Below are 16,671 nucleotides of genomic sequence, written 5' to 3'. Positions count from 1 at the left end.
TGATTCATGCATGACTCTAAGTCTGAGTCAATACCAGGCCACAAAACATGGAACCTGGCGATGGCCTTCATCATGACAATGCCGGGATGTGTACTGTGTAACTCTCGTACAATCTCGCCCTGCCTTTTTGGGGGATTACAGCACGATTACCCCACAGTAAACAGTCAGACTGGATGGAAAGCTCATCTTTGCGATGGCTGGACGGTTTGATTTCATCACCCATTTCCTTGGGGAAGGTCGACCAGTCCCCGATAAGAACACAACATTTTACAACCGATAGGGTCGGATCCTGGCTGGTCCAGGCCTTAACTTGTTGAGCAGTGACAGGCGACCCTTCACTCTCAAAGACATCCATGACCATGAGTAGCTCTGCAGACATTGGCGCTTCCACCTCTGGCGTGGGCAACGGTAACCGGCTCAATGCATCAGCGCAGTTGTCGGTCTATGGAAATGACATAATCATAGGCAGATAATGTCAGCACCGACCTCTGGATGCAGGACGACGCGTTGGTATTGATACCTTTATGTTCTGAGAACAACAATATAAGCGGCTTGTGATCGGTTTCCAGCTCGAAGCGAAGTCCAAACAGGTACTGGTGCAATTTTTTTTAACCCCATAAACACATGCTAAAGCCTCTTTCTCTACCATGCTGTAAGCTCTTTCCGCCTTGGACAGGCTTCAAGACGCGTATGTAACTGGTTGTAGTTTGCCAGACTCATTGGTTTGCTGGAGTACGCAGTCGACCCCATAGGACGACACATCACAGGTCAAAACTAGACGTTTGGATAGGTCATAGAAACATAGAAACATAGAAAATAGGTGCAGGAGAAGGCCATTCGGCCCTTCATGCCTGCACCGCCATTCAATAAGATCATGGCTGATCATTCCCTCAGTACCCCTTTCCTGCTTTCTCTCCATACCCCTTGATCCCCCGAGCCGTAAGGACCATATCTAGCTCCCTCTTGAATATATCCAATGAACTGGCATCAACAACTCTCTGCGGTAGGGAATTCCACAGGTTAACAACTCTCCGAGTGAAGAAGTTTCTCCGCATCTCAGTCCTAAATGGCTTACCCCTTATCTTTAGACTATGTCCCCTGGTTCTGGACTTCCCCAACAAAGGGAACATTCTTCCCGCAACTAACTTGTACAGGCCCGTCAGAATCTTATATGTTTCTATGAGATCCTCTCTCATCCTTCTAAACTCCAGTGAATACAGGCCCAGTCAATCCAGTCTCTCCTCATATGTCAGTGCTGCCATCCCGGGAATCAGTCTGGTGAACCTTCGCTGCACTCCCTCAATAGCAAGAATGTCCTTCCTCAGATTAGGAGACCAAAACTGAACACAATATTCCAGGTGAGGCCTCACCAAGGCCCTTTACAACTGTAATAAGACCTCGCTGCTCCTACACTCAAATCCCCTAATTATGAAGGCCAACATACCATTTGCCTTCTTCACCGTCTGCTGTACCTGCGTGCTAACTTTCAAAGACTAATGAACCATGACACCCAGGTCTCGTTGCACCTCCCCTTTTCCTAATCTGCCGCCATTCAGATAATATTCTGCCTTCATGTTTTTGCCCCCAAAGTGGATAACCTCACATTTATACACATTATACTGCATCTGCCATGCATTTGCCCACTCACCTAACCTGTCCAAGTCACCCTGCAGCCTCTTAGCATCCTCCTCACAGCTCACACTGCCATCCAGTTTAGTGTCATCTGCAAACTTGGAGATATTACACTCAATTCCTTCATATAAATCGTTAATTTATATTGTAAATAGCTGGGGTCCCAGCACTGAGCCCTGCGGCACTCCACTAGTCACTGCCTGCCATTCTGAAAAGGACCCGTTTATCCCAACTCTCTGCTTCCTGCCTGCCAACCAATTCTCTATCCACGTCAGTACTTTACCCCCAATACCATGTGTTTTGATTTTGCACACCAATCTCTTGTGTGGGAGCTTGTCAAAAGCCTTTTGAAAGTCCAAATACACCACATCCACTGGTTCTCCCTTGTCCACTCTTCTAGTTATATCATCAAAAAATTAAAGATTTGTCAAGCAAGATTTCCCTTTCATAAATCCATGCCTACTTGGACCGATCCTGTCACTGCTTTCCAGATGAGCTGCTATTACATCCTTAATAATTGATTCCAACATTTTCCCCACTACTGATGTCAGGCTAACCGGTCTATAATTACCTGTTTTCTCTTTCCCTCCTTTTTTAAAAAGTCGTGTTACATTAGCTACCCTCCAGTCCATAGGAACTGATCCAGAATTGATAGACTGTTGGAAAATGATCACCAATGCATCCACTATTTCTAGGGCCACTTCCTTAAGTATACTGGGATGCAGACTATCAGGCTCCAGGGATTTATCGGCCTTCAATCTCATCAATTTCCCTAACACAATTTCCCGCCTAATAAGAATATCCTTCAATTCCTCCTTCTCACTAGACCCTCGGTCCACTCGTACTTCCGGAAGGTTATTTGTGTCTTCCTTCGTGAAGACAGAACCAAAGTACTTGTTCAATTCGCCTGCCATTTCTTTGTTCTCCATTATAAATTCACCTGAATCTTACTGCAAAAGACATTTTTCTTTACTAATCTTTTTCTCTTCACATATCTATAAAAGCTTTTGCAATCAGTTTTTATGTTCCCAGCAAGCTTCCTCTCATACTCTATTTTCCCCTTCTTAATTAAACCCTTTGTCCTCCTCTGCTGAATTCTAAATTTCTCCCAGTCCTCAGGTTTGCTGCTTTTTCTTGCCAATTTATATGCTTCTTCCTTGGATTTAACACTATCCTTAATTTCCCTTGTTAGCCATGGTTGAGCCACCTTCTCCATTTTATTTTACACCAGACAGGAATGTACAATTGTTGAAGTTCATCCATGTGATCTTTAAATGTTTGCCATTGCCTATCCACCGTCAGCTTGTATTCACTGGAGTTCAGAGGAATGAGAGGGGACCTCATAGAAACGTTTAAAATTCTGATGGGTTCAGACAGGTTAGATGCAGGAAGAATGTTCCCAATGTTGGGGAAGTCCAGAACCAGGGGTCACAGTCTAAGGATAAGGGGTAAGCCATTTAGGACCGAGATGAGGAGAAACTTCTTCACCCAGAGAGTGGTGAACCTGTGGAATTCTCTACCACAGAACGTTGTTGAGGCAAATTCACTAAATATATTCAAAAAGGAGTTAGATGAAGTCCTTACTACTAGGGGGATCAAGGGGTATGGCGAGAAAGCAGGAATGGGGTACTGAAGTTGCATGTTCAGCCATGAACTCATTGAATGGCGGTGCAGGCTAGAAGGGCCGAATGGCCTACTCCTGCACCTATTTTCTATGTTTCTATGTTTCTATGTTAACCCTTTAAGTATCATTTGCCAGTCAATTCTGGCCAATTCACACCCCATACCATCGAAGTTACCTTTCCTTAAGTTCAGGACCCTAGCTTCTGAATTAACTGTGTCACTCTCCATCTTTTAAAGAATTCTACCATATTATGGTCACTCTTCCCCAAGGGGCCTTGCACAACAAGATTGCTAATTAGTCCTTTCTCATTACACATCACACAGTCTAGTCGAGTTGGTTCCTTGACATATTGGTCAAGAAAACCATCCCTAATACACTCCAGGAAATCCTCCTCCACCGCATTGCTACCAGTTTGGTTAGCCCAATCAATATGTAGATTAAAGTCACCCATGATAACTGCTGTACCTTTATTGCACGCATCCCTTATTTCTTGTTTGATGCTGTCCCCAACCTCACTACTACTGTTTGGTGGTCTGTACACAACTCCCACTAGCATTTTCTGCCCTTTGGTATTCCGCAGCTCCACCCATACCGATTCCACATCATCCAGACTAATGTCCTTCCTTACTATTGCATTATATTCCACTTTAACCAGCAATGCCACCCCACCTCCTTTTCTTTTCTGTCTATCCTTCCTAAATGTTGAATACCCCTGGATGTTGAGTTCCATGTCTCCGTGATGCCAATTACATCATACCCGTTAACTGCTGTCTGCGCAGTTAATTCGTCCACCTTATTCTGAATACTCCTCGCATTGAGACACAGAGCCTTCAGGCTTGTCTTTCTAACACACTTCAGAATTTTGCAGTAATATGGCCCTTTTTGTTTTTGCCTTCGGTTTCTCTGCCCTCCACTTTTACTTTTCTTCTTTCTATCTTTTGCTTCTGCCCCCATTCTACCTCCCTCTTTCTCCCTGCATTGGTTCTCATCCCCCTGCCATATTAGTTTAACCTCTCCCCAACAGCACTAGCAAACACTCTCCCTAGGACATTGGTTCTGGTCCTGCCCAGGTGCAGACCGTCCGGTTTGTACTGGTCCCACCTCCCCCAGAAGCGGTTCCAATGTCCCAGGAATTTGAATCCCTTCCTTCTGCACCACTCCTCAAACCACATATTCATCTGAGCTATCCTGTGATTCCTACTCTGACTAGCACGTGGCACTGGTAGCAATCCTGAGATTACTATTTTTGAGGTCCTACTTTTTAATTTAGCTCCTAGCTCCCTAAATTCGTCTTGTAGGACCTCATCCCGTTTTTTTACCTATATCGTTGGTACCAATGTGCACCACAACACTTGGCTGTTCACCCTCCCTATTCAAAATGTCCTGCAACCGCTCTGAGACATCCTTGACCCTTGCACCAGGGAGGCAACATACCATCCTGGAGTCTCGGTTGCGGCCGCAGAAACGTCTATCTATTCCCCTTACAATAGAATCCCCTATCACTATAGCTCTCCCACTCTTTTTCCTGCCCTCCTGTGCAGCAGAGCCACCCACGGTGCCATGAACTTGGCTGCTACTGCTCTCCCCTCTTGAGTCATCCCCCGCAACAGTACCCAAAGCGGTGTACAATACCAGTAGCTTGTGGGAACACAGCAGATTTCTAGCCTTCTCAAAGGCTCTGCCTTGAAGTTCACCCCACACCCAGCCATCTCCTTTCCTGAGCAGTTTGTGTAAAGGCTCTAATGCTGTGCTCAATTTGGATAAGAAGTTACCAAAGTAGTTGAGAAGGCCCAGGAACGAACGCAGCTTCATCACCTCCTGGGGCCTGGGAGCATTTTTGATGGCCTCTGTTTTCGCGTCTGTAGGCCTGATTCCGTCTGCAGCAATTTTCGTCCAAGGAATTCAACCTCTGGTGCCAGGAAAACGCACTTTGAACAATTCAACCTGAGTTCCACTTTGTCCAAACGACGCGGAACCTCTTCCAGATTGTGCAGGTGCTCGGCGATGTCACGACCTGTGACTAGGATGTCGTCTTGAAATATTACGGTCCTGGGGACAGATTTCAATAGGCTCTCCATGTTTCTCTGAAATATGGCTGCTGACGAACGAATGCCAAAAGGGCATCTGTTGTAAATAAACAGTCCTTTGCGCGTGTCGATGTATGTAAGTTTCTTTGATGATTCAACCAGTTCCTGTGTCATGTAGGCTGACGTTAGATCCAATTTGGTGAACGATTTTCGCCCGGCTAGCATTGCAAACAGGTCATCAGCTTTCGATAGCTGGTACTGATCTTGTTTCAAAACTCGGTTGATCGTGATGAGGGGATTAAATGTAGTATCTCCAAATTTGCGGATGACACTAAGTTGGGTGGCAGTGTGAGCTGCGAGGAGGATGCTGTGAGGCTGCAGAGTGACTTGGATAGGTTAGGTGAGTGGGCAAATGCATGGCAGATGAAGTATAATGTGGATAAATGTGAGGTTATCCACTTTGGTGGTAAAAACAGAGAGACAGACTATTATCTGAATGGTGACAGATTAGGAAAAGGGGAGGTACAAAGAGACCTGGGTGTCATGATACATCAGTCATTGAAGGTTGGCATGCAGGTGCAGCAGGCGGTTAAGAAAGCAAATGGCATGTTGGCCTTCATAGCAAGGGGATTTGAGTACAGGGGCAGGGAGGTGTTGCTACAGTTGTACAGGGCATTGGTGAGGCCACACCTGGAGTATTGTGTACAGTTTTGGTCTCCTAACCTGAGGAAGGACATTCTTGCTATTGAGGGAGTGCAGCGAAGGTTCACCAGACTGATTCCCGGGATGGCGGGACTGACCTATCAAGAAAGACTGGATCAACTGGGCTTGTATTCACTGGAGTTCAGAAGAATGAGAGGGGACCTCATAGAAACATATAAAATTCTGACGGGGTTAGACAGGTTAGATGCAGGAAGAATGTTCCCAATGTTGGGGAAGTCCAGAACCAGGGGTCACAGTCTAAGGATAAGGGGTAAGCCATTTAGGACCGAGATGCGGAGGAACTTCTTCACCCAGAGAGTGGTGAACCTGTGGAATTCTCTACCACAGAAAGTTGTTGAGGCCAATTCACTAAATATATTCAAAAAGGAGTTAGATGAGGTCCTTACTGCTAGGGGGATCAAGGGGTATGGTGAGAAAGCAGGAATGGGGTACTGAAGTTGAATGTTCAGCCATGAACTCATTGAATGGCGGTGCAGGCCAGAAGGGCCGAATGGCCTACTCCTGCACCTATTTTCTATGTTTCTATGTTTCTATGTGACCTTGTAGTCTCCACAAATTCTGACCGTGCTGTCGCTCTTTAACACCGGAACAATGGGACTGGCCCATTCATTAAATTCGACCGGTGAGATGATCCCCTCGCATTGTAGCCTGTCCAATTTGAGCTCGACCTTTTCTCTCATCATGTGCGGGACCGCCCTGGCTTTGTGATGGGCTTTGCGTCTGGGCCTAGGTGAATCTGCACCTTGGCTCCCCTGAAGCTGCCAATTCCCGGTTCAAACAGTGAGGGAAATTTGTTCAGCACTTGAGCACACAAATCACCATCCGCTGATGACAAAGCTTTGATATCGTACCATTTCCATTTTATTTTCTCGAGCCAACTCCTGCCAAATAACGATGGGCCGTTGCCCGGGATAATTCATAGTGGTAGATCATGAACCGCTCCCTCGTACGACATTCTTACTGCTGCACTAGCGATCACTAGTATGAGCTCTTTGGTGTCGGTACGCAACTTCGCATTTATCGGACTCAGCTTGGGTCTCTCTGCCTTGGTCTCCCACAGCTTTTCGAAAGTCCTCTGGCTCATTATCGATTGACTCGCACCGTGTCTAATTCCATACATCCTCTCTGCATCTACCTTGTTGAGCCCCCTCAGCATCTTATATGTTTCGATAAGATCACCTCTCATTCTTCTAAACTCCAATGAGTATAGGCCCAACTTACTCAAACTTTCTTCATAAGTCAATCTCCTCATCTCAGGAATCAAAATGTGAACCTTCTCTGAACAGCCTCCAATGCAAGTAGATCCTTCCTTAAATACGGAGACCAAAACTGTACGCAGTACTCCAGATGTGGTCTCACCAATACCCTGTACAGTTGTAGCAGGACTTCTCTGCTTTTATATTCCATCCCCCTTGCAATAAAGGATAACATTCCATCTGCCTTCCTGATTACTTGCTGTACCTGCATACTAACTTTTTGTGTTTCATGCACAAGGACCCCCAGATCCCTCTGTACTGCAGCATTTTGTAATCTCTGCCCATTTAAATTATAATTTGCTTTTGTATTTTTTCTGCCAAAATGGATAACCTCACACTTTCCCTCCTTAAATCTCTCCTTCTGTCTACCTCCCTCTCCTCCTTGAAGATGCTCCTTAAAACCTGCCTTTTTGACCAAGTTTTTCGTCACATATCCTAATATCTCCTTACGTGGCTCAGTGTCAAATTTTGGTTTGATAATCACTCCTGTGAGCACAGACACTTTACTACATTAAAGATGCTATATAAATGTAAGTTGTTGTTGTTGATAAATAATGTATACATGTTGCAGCGTTGCTCACACTGAGTCAGAGGTTACACTGTTACAAGGTGGCCAAGGATGCTGGACGTGAGAGAGGAGCACAGACCTGCAGTGCGAAAATTTGGAAAGAAGTTTGTCAAAGATCACTGCACTATTTATTTTTAATTCATTTCTGAAAAATAAATGCCATTTTCCTGAGCCAGTTCAGGTAATGAAATAAATAACAAAGTTGTTGTACATAAACCTCTGCACGATTTGTGAGGGAGCAGCTCTTTTACAGGAAGAACCACTTTCAAAATCTCAGCGGAAACAAATTTAAAAAGCAGCTGCTGTAACAATTTAGAATTACATTAAAAAGAAAAAAGACTTGCATTTATACATCATAGGCAGTCCCTCGAAATCGAGGAAGACTTGCTTCCACTCTAAAAGTGAGTTCAGGTGACTGCACAGTCCAATACGAGAACCACAGACTCTGTCACAGGTGGGACAGATAGTGGTTGAAGGAAAGGGTGGGTGGGGAGTCTGGTTTACCGCACGCTCCTTCCCCTGCCCGCGCTTGCTTTCTGCATGCTCTCGGCGACGAGACTCGTGGGGCTCAGCGCTCTCCCGGATGTTCTTCCTCCACTTAGGGCGGTCTTTGGCCAGGGACTCCAGGTGTCGGTAGGGTTGTTGCTTTTTATCAAGGAGGCTTTGAAATGTTTCCTCTGCCCGCTTGGGGCTCGCTTGCCGTGTAGGAGTTCCGAGTAGAGCGCTTGCTTTGGGAGTCTTGTGTCAGGCATGCGAACAATGTGGCCCGCTTAATGGAGCTGGTCGAATGTTGTCAGTGCTTCATGCTGGGGATGTTGGCCTGATCGAGGACACTAACATTGGTGCGTCTGACCTCCCAGGGGATTTGCAGGATCTTGCAGAGACATTGTTGGTGGTATTTCTCCAGCGATTTGAGGTGTCTACTGTATATGGACCACGTCTCTGAGCCATACAGGAGGTATCATTACAGACCATGAGCTTGGTGCCAGATTTGAGGGCCTGATCTTCAAACACTCTCTTCCTCAGGCAGCCAAAGGCTGCACTGGCGCACTGGAGGCGGTGTTGAACCTCGTCATCGATGTCTGCGCTCGCTGCGCCGTGGATCTTGATGACTGGGGGGCAGTGCTGTGTGGCGGGGTCAGGTTGGTGGAGGACCTTTGTCTTACAGATGTTTAGTGTAAGGCCCATGCATTCGTACACATCAGCGAAGATGTTGACTATGTCTTAGAATTCAGGCTCTGAATGTGCGCAGACGCAAGTGTCGTCCGCGTACTGTAGCTCGATGACAGAGGTTGGGACGGTCTTGGATCTGGCCTGGAGGCGACGAAGGTTGAACAGGTTCCCACTGGTTCTGTAGTTTAGTTCCACTCCAGCGGGGAGCTTGTTGAGTGTGAGGTGGAGCATTGCAGCGAAGAAGATCGAGAAGAGGGTTGGTGCGATGACACAGCCCTGCTTGACCCCGGTCTGGATTGAGTCTGTGATGGATCCATTGGTCAGGATCACGGCCTGCATGTCATCATGGAGCAGGCGGAGGATGGCGACAAACTTTTGGGGGAAGCTGAAACGGAGGAGGATGCTCCAAAGTCCCTCACGGTTAACAATGCCAAAGGCCTTTGTAAGGTCAAAGAAGGCCATGTACAAGGGTTGGTGCTGTTACCTGCATTTCTCTTGCAGTTGTCGCACCATAAAGATCATGTCCGTTGTACCCCGTAGTAGACGAAATCCGCACTGTGACTCTGGGAGGAGCTCCTCAGCCACAGGGAGAAGTCGGTTGAGGAGGATTCTAGCGATGACTTTCCCAGTGGCTGATAATAGGGAGATTCCTCTGTAGTTGCCGCAGTCGGACTTGTCCCCTTTTTAAAAGGTGGTCACGATCACTGCATCTGAGATCTCCCAGCATGCTCTCCTTCTTCCAGATGAGAGAGATGAGGTCATGCATTCGTGCCAATAGTGCCTCTCTGCCATACTTTACTGCCTCAGCGGGGATTCCATCCGCTCCCGATGCCTTGTTGTTTTGAGCTGGCGAATGGCCTTTTCTACCTCGTGCAGGGCTGGGGTTTTGCTGAGATGGTAGCGGGTAGCATGCTGCGGGATGGAGTCAAGGACATTCGAGTCAAAGGCAGAGTCTCGGTTAAGAAGATCTTCGATTATACATTTATATAGCTCCTTTCACAACCACCGATGTCCCTAAGTGCTTTACAGCCAATGACGTACTTTTGAAGTGCAGTCTCTCTTGTAATGTAATAAACGCAGCAGCCAATTTGCACACAGCAAGGTCCCACAAATAATAATGTGATAATAAGCAGCCTGGTTGCCTGCCTTTTTATAGAATTAGGCTCCCATTGCCAAGTATCTGAAGTATCTGCTAGCAGACCCAGGAGTGTAATAGTGGAACTCACTTGTGATCTGGACTGATCTCAGTGTCTTACGCACACGTACTCCTTTAATCACTCCGAAGGAAGAGTAAGTTAACACTAGGTGAGGTGTCATTTGGTTCAGGTCATGAGGTGCTTTATTCCACAGCAGGTAAAACATAAAGGGAGAAAAATTAATTAGCATCTCCCGCTATTGCCAGCAGATGGTGCTAATGGGGCTCTAAACTAGCATCGCCAGGACATGGCAAATCCTGTGGTGACGTCAAATCCCCCTACTACACCCCCACCCCCCGCATAGCGCCGACGGTAAGAGGTATCGCTGGAAACATCAATGCCAGGTGGATTGTGATGACAGTGGGCATAGTTTCAGAATAAGAGGTCGCCCATTTAAAACGGAGATGAGGAGGAATTTCTTCTCTCATGAATCTGTGGAATTCTCTGCCCCAGAGCACTGTGGAGGCTGGGTCACTGAATATATTCAAGGTTGAGATAGACAGATTCTTCAACTGCAGGGTAGCCAAGGGCGATGGGGAACATGCAGGAAAGTGGAGTTGAGGCCAAGATCAGATCCGCCATGATCTTAGCTTAGCACGTGGAGTAAACACCGACAGGGAGAACTGGCAACAGGGACGTTACTTAAATGGATCATCAGTGATCACTGGCAGCTGTTAGGTTAGTGTAGTTTCAGTGGTTACTTGTCAGTTTCACCTACTGCAACAGTTTCATTCACTAAATTCAAGGTTATTTTGTGTCAAGCGTCTTGTAGCAACTAAAAAGTAGCTACATTTATTCTTCAAAGAATCAAACTGCTACACTTGGTAACATTAATAGAAACATAGAAAATAGGTGCAGGAATAGGCCATTCGGCCCTTCGAGCTTGCACCACCATTCAATATGATCATGGCTGATCATTCACCTCAGCACTCCTTTCCTGCTTTCTCTGGGGACTGTACTGGCATGCCACCTCGCCCTCCAGGATCTATGGTGAAGGGAGCGTAGGCAGCAAGAAAGATGGGAACAAGTGTGCAGAGAGATGAGGAAGGACATCAGGGCTCTCACCGGGAGGCCTTACCCGCTGAGGGTAAAACGAAAGCACTTCTCCTACCTTCCTCTTCTCCCGTCTTGTTCTCTACGGTGCCCTCTGGGATAGGCTGCTCAGGTGCTTGCTGATTATCTTAAAGCATAAAGGCACAAGAGTCGGGTTAAGGTAAGGGGAGGGGGGCAGGAAGGGAGAAATGCATGGATACAGCATGATTAGCTGGAAGGTGGGGTGAGGGGGAAGTGGGATGTGAGAAGGAGTAGGGATGAACACCCCTAGGGGGTCAGTATCAGCGGTGGCCACGGTGCTCACAACCTGGTGCCCAATAATCTGCAGCATTCGATTCTCCAGCACAGGCAGTGGTTGGGTGTCGGCTTATCCCCCGCCTGTGCGCTCCTGCTCTCTCCTGCTGTGAGCCACCTTGGCCTGCAAGCGAAAGGAAAGTGTGTGATTGAGTGTGGAGCAATGTGTTTGGGTGATGTGCCTGCCATAGTTGAATAACTGTCATTGTATGGGTAGGTAGAGATTGTTGACGGGTGAGTGCTGGGGATGTGGGCAGTGATTTTGCCAAGTGGCTTGCATCATACGTGGTGTTCTTTGAGCTAGAAATTCATTATAGCCAAAGAATGGGCGGTGCCAGGAGAAAAGTTGGAGTATTAGCACCAGGCACTAATGCTTTAGACTGCACGCAAAATTCGTGCTCACTGCTTAAAGAAATGACTGACTTTGGGTGTCTCAGTTGATTACTAAAATAATCTCCCTTTAAAACCGAGCAGAGATCAAAGAAATGTGTCAACATCATGGTGCTAGATATCTCCTGAATGACCAGATATTGCTAACCTGTGGGCCACTGTTTCTTACGTATTATGTATCTTAACTTCCCAAAAGCCTTTGATAAAGTGTTGCACAGAAGTAATAAGTAGTGTGGCATTGGCGGCAGATTTTATGCTTGTTTGGGTTTGGCAAAGAGTAGTAATTGATGGAAGCAGCTCTGCATGGGGTCCAGTCACTCGTGAAGAGATTATTGTTCCTCGGCATCTTTATGGATGAAGGTATCAAGGGAGCAAGTCTTAAAGTTTGCTGATGACACAAAGATGTGTGTAGGAGTTGAGAAAGCAGCTGAAATAAATTGAGTGCAGGCTGATCTAGTGAAGAAATGGGCCCATTTGTGGTGGATTCCTTCAATGTGGGCTAGGGTTATTCCAGATATGGGTATACCTTGCTGAGTTACCTGCCTTGGGCTGCAGAGCTGGAGGGGGACCTGGGGGGGTCCATGCACTGAAGGTCCACAATCAGTGTCACAAGGTCATATTGAAAGCAAATAGGATGTTAGGATGTAAAGCTAGGGCAGTTCAATATAAAATTAGAAATATGATATTTGCCTTATACAGGCCTTAGTGTGGCCACATCTAGAATACTTTGTCCAGTATTAATCCCATTCTGCTCTCTTGAGCATCCCTGATTATAATCGCTCAACCATTGGTGGCCGTGCCTTCTGTTGCTAGGCCCCAAGCTCTGGACATCATCATCATCATAGGCAGTTCCTTGGGATCAAGGAAGACTTGCTTCCACTCTTAACATGAGTTCTTAGGTGGCTAAACAGTCCAATACGAGAACCACAGTCTCTGTCACAGGTGGGACAGATAGTCGTTGAGGGAAGGGGTGGGTGGGTGGGACAGATTTGCTGCATGCTCTTTCCACTGCCTGTGCTTGATTTCTGCATGCTCTTGGCGATGAGACTCGAGGAGCTCAGTGCCCTCCCGGATGCACTCCCTCCACTTAGGGCGGGGTCTCCCAGGTGTCAGTGGGGATGTTGCACTTTATCAGGGAGGCTTTGAGGGTGTCCTTGTAATGTTTCCGCTGCATACCTTTGGCTCGTTTGCCGTGAAGGAGCTCTGAGGCGAGCTCTTGCTTTGGGAGTCTCGTGTCTGGCATGCAAACTATGTGGCCTGCCCAGCGGAGCTGATCAAGTGTGGTCAGTGCTTCAATGCTGGGGATGTTGGCCTGGTCGAGGACACTAACGTTGGTGCATTTGGTTGCCCAGGGGATTTGTAGGATCTTGCGGAGACATCGTTGGTGGTATTTCTCCTTGATGTGTCTACTGTACATGGTCCATGTTTCTGAGCCATACAGGAGGGCGGGTATTACTACAGCCCTATAGACCATGAGCTTGGTGGCAGTTTTGAGGGCTTGGTCTTCGAACACTCTTTTCCTCAGGCGGCTGAAGGCTGCACTGGTGCACTGGAGGCGGTGTTGGATCTCGTCGTTGATGCCTGCTCTTGTTGATAAGAGGCTTCCGAGATAAGGGAAGTGATCCACGTTGTCCAGGGCTGTGCAGTGGATCTTGATGTCTGGGGGCAGTGCTGTGCGGCGAGGACAGGCTGGTGGAGGACCTTTGTCATACGGATGTTTTGCGTAAGGCCCATGCTTTCGTAGGCCTCAGTAAATACGTTGACTATGTCCTGGAGTTCACCCTCTGTATGTGTGCAGACGCAGGCATCGTCTGTGTACTGTAGCTCGATGACAGAGGTTGGGGCGGTCTTGGATCTGGCCTGAAGACGGCGAAGGTTGAACAGGTTCCCACTGGTTCTGTAATTTAGTTCCACTCCAGCAGGGAGCTTGTCGACTGTGAGGTGCAGCATGGCAGTGAGGAAGATTGAGAAGAGGGTTGGAGCGATGACGCAGCCCTGCTTGACATGGTCCGGACATAAGAACATAAGAAATAGGAGCAGGAGTAGACCATTTGGCCCCTCGAGACTGCTCCACCATTCAATAAGATCAAGGCTGATCTGATCCTGGCCTCAACTCCACTTCCCTGCCTGCTCCCCATAACCCTTGACTGCCTTATCTTTCAAAAATCTGTCTATCTCCACCTTAAATACAGTTGTTGTAGGAGGTAGGCACCTTTAGAATATACCAGAACACTAGGCATTAGGCACCTGCTAGATATATCTAAACGCATATAAGTTTAAAGTGGCCACACATAAAATGGCTGCCCAGGCATGATGGGAAATCAGGTAGTCAAGCTGTGAACTGTTGAATGTTCAATGACCGAGCAATAACCCTGTGAGGCCCACAATAGGAATGCCTTGGATGCAGGAAGAAAGAGATAAGAGGAAAACCATCCCCTGTGAACAAGGCCATAAACCAATTAATTCCCCAGGAAGAAAGATAAGAGGGAAACCATCTCCTGTAAACAAGGTTATAAACCAATTATTTCTCCCAGATGAAAGAACTAGGGAGAGAACCTATCTCCTATAGTAAAGTCATCAATCAGCCCAAGCTGACAATAATCGAACATATGGTTCCCGAGACACTAGGGGAATTCTATTGGGTTAAAAGAACCTATATGTAATCTATAATCATTGTGATTGGCTTGTGTCCAGCCATGATGGGCTGTGTAGCTGTAGTAAACTGTTTGTAACTGTTGTGAAACATATAAAGGTGCATGTAACCCTTTGTTCGGTGGAGAGAAACCTGGATATGGTCCTGAGTTTTCCTCCCCGCTGAGCGTAATAAAGGCCGCCAGGTGTTGGAACCAACTCTGAGTGTTGAGTGATTCTTCAGAGAAAACACTAACGCTAACAGTGGCATAGTCGGCAGGATTTCCCGGAGTCGCTGGATGCCCTTGGAAAAACCCGGGTGAGTATAAAAAAAAAACGATTTTTAAGTATAAAGGGTGCGGAAGGTGGAAGCTGGTTGATCGACACGAGGAGACGGTCTAATATCTCAAACGCCTAGCCTGAGCCTGAATTAAGAGGACTTTTGTCCCATGTGACGGCCAGGAACCAAGTAGGCGTAGGGAACACACTTAGATAGTGGGATCGTGATACCGAGAGACATCTTCCGGACCCAGTAGTGTAATTTGAAATACCCCGGGGTAGAACCAAGCGGTGTACAGCGGCTAACGGAATCCAAACCTGTGAACAGGGTCGGACCAACGGGCCGAGCGGTGGTAGGTAGTCGTTAAGGATACGTAGAACACTGCGGGAATTGCTTAAACGCGTTTTTAAGAATTGTATAAGTTTGTGTAACAGCAGAACTTGTGACCTGACAGTAGCCAAGAGACAGTTTACTACAAGTCGCGCTAGAAAGAAAGCGGACCTCTGAGAGTAGATTCCTAACGGTACTAGTCCTACCCAGGAATGGCCATGAAAACAAGTAACCTCGAGTGGGGACAGAAGGGTCGCTTACCCGCCACCTGGCGGAAAAACAAAAGAAGCTAATCGAAAAAATGATTAAAGCAGAGTGGAATCGTCAGGAACTACCAGCAAAGCAAAGGGAATGGTGGGTGAAAGAACGGAAAAACCAATACCGGTAGTCCACTACAAAAGTTATTTGAGGAATTATTTAGATAAAACTACGAATTCCCTGAAAGGTCATGGATCCAAAAACAGAGCCGGCCAAAACAAGAAGAGAGACTTTTGTAAATGTCTGATCGTTGAGTGAGAAGTGCCTGTGTGATTTTTGACTGCGGAATGAATTTTTTTATGTTTTCATGTTCCGAAAGCCTGGTTGGAAGAGGAATGCAAGTGTCTGTTTATTTTAGAAACAGAGTGAAAGTCTTTTTTTAACCCTTTGTAATGTTGTCCTGTATGTGGGAAGTTTTAAGACATTTAAGTTAGAAACGCAGGTGTGGATTTATTCGGATGATAAGTTACGGAGCTAGGAAAGTAAACAAATGTATAAAGGATAGGTTTGTTGAGCAAAAGATTTATTTGACACGCTCACTTACTTACCGAAAGAAAGCATGCAATGATTGATTGGGTTGAAAGACATAAATTTAGTCTCGGAATGAGATAAAGAATGCTTTAAAAAAAGAGCTTCTAACAAAAAAAAAAGTTTTAAATAAAGATTGAAATTACAAAGTTTGAATTGGGATTTTGAGATATTCAGAGAAGGCACAGAAAATACTGAGGTGGATTCAAAAAAAAACAAAAAAAATTATTAATTTAAATCTGATCAGGTCAAACTTCTGGGCGAGTGGCGAGCTATCTGCGAAGGTGTAAAAGGGACTTTTGGAAAATGTTAAAAACAGCAAGCTTTAGTAACGACTTTGAAACTGGAGCATTTTGAGATAACGAAAGGCAGCCCTCAAACTCTCAAAGCTGGACTCCATTCCAGTTATGGAGAAAAAGAAAAAGATAAAGACGCCACTTTGAAAGTAAACAAATGATTTTAAATTAACAACTTTATGGAGTTACGAACCCTCCGTGTAAAATACAAAACCTAATTTGAAGAAAGAAAAAAACGATGTAACGGACTAAATGGAAAAAGACATAACTTACTAAATACTAGTTGATGTTTGCTGTGAAAAAGATATTGGTTTAATTAGAAGAAAAAAAAATTGGAATAGGTAAAAAACACTCTACATGGATTTGAATTTTAAATTATGAAAAAGTTTCAATGCAGTTTGAAAAGATTTCC

Source organism: Pristiophorus japonicus, chromosome 2, assembly GCF_044704955.1.
Source record: "Pristiophorus japonicus isolate sPriJap1 chromosome 2, sPriJap1.hap1, whole genome shotgun sequence".
NCBI classification, from domain to species: domain Eukaryota; kingdom Metazoa; phylum Chordata; class Chondrichthyes; family Pristiophoridae; genus Pristiophorus; species Pristiophorus japonicus.
This window is presented reverse-complemented; position numbering follows the sequence as displayed.